The sequence below is a fragment of the Pteropus vampyrus genome, unplaced genomic scaffold (assembly GCF_000151845.1).
Source record: "Pteropus vampyrus isolate Shadow unplaced genomic scaffold, Pvam_2.0 Scaffold285, whole genome shotgun sequence".
Lineage (NCBI taxonomy): Eukaryota > Metazoa > Chordata > Mammalia > Chiroptera > Pteropodidae > Pteropus > Pteropus vampyrus.
Window position 1 is genome coordinate 2,083,764 of NW_011889066.1, and position 675 is coordinate 2,084,438.

Sequence of the window (675 nt, forward strand, 5' to 3'; positions counted from 1 at the left end):
ATAGCTGTACTTTCTGCTCAATTTTGCTGTGAACCTAAAATTGTAATAAAAATAAAAGTTATTAATAACTAGCCATTGACTGGAGAGGCACCTCTCATTTTTCAGGAAGGGCTGGAATACAGCGTGTGCATAAAACATAGATCCAACCAAGAGGAGAGGAGGTCAACCAAACTATTTATTGTTGATAGGGAACTGATTGGACAAGCTACTGCCCCGTTTTTGAGCCAGCTGATAAGCAAGGGACTGAGGGTTGGGCCACTTTTCGGGATTACTCCAAATCCCTTAGTAAATAGGAAAGGGGCTCCACAAACACTGAGCAGGCAACAGCTCAGGCTGGGAGGAAGGAGTGAACTTTACTTACTTGTATATTCCTATCTTGTTTACTGCCCTTGGACCTGGCTGACCTTCCCTGAGGTTAGTAAAGGTCAGAAGAAATAGAGGTCTGAGCCCAGGGGGAGAAAAGCATCAGAGTATAGGGGGTTCTCTCGCTCTAAGGGGAGCTTGAGAAGAGAGGAGGAAAATATATGCCGTGGTCAGGAGCATGACCTAGAACAGTCTCCAACCCTTTTGGCATCAGGTACCAGTGCTCTTATGAGAATCTAATGTCTGATGATCTGAAATGGAGCTGAGGTGGTGATGCTAGAGCTAGGGAGTGGCTGTAAATACAGATGAAGC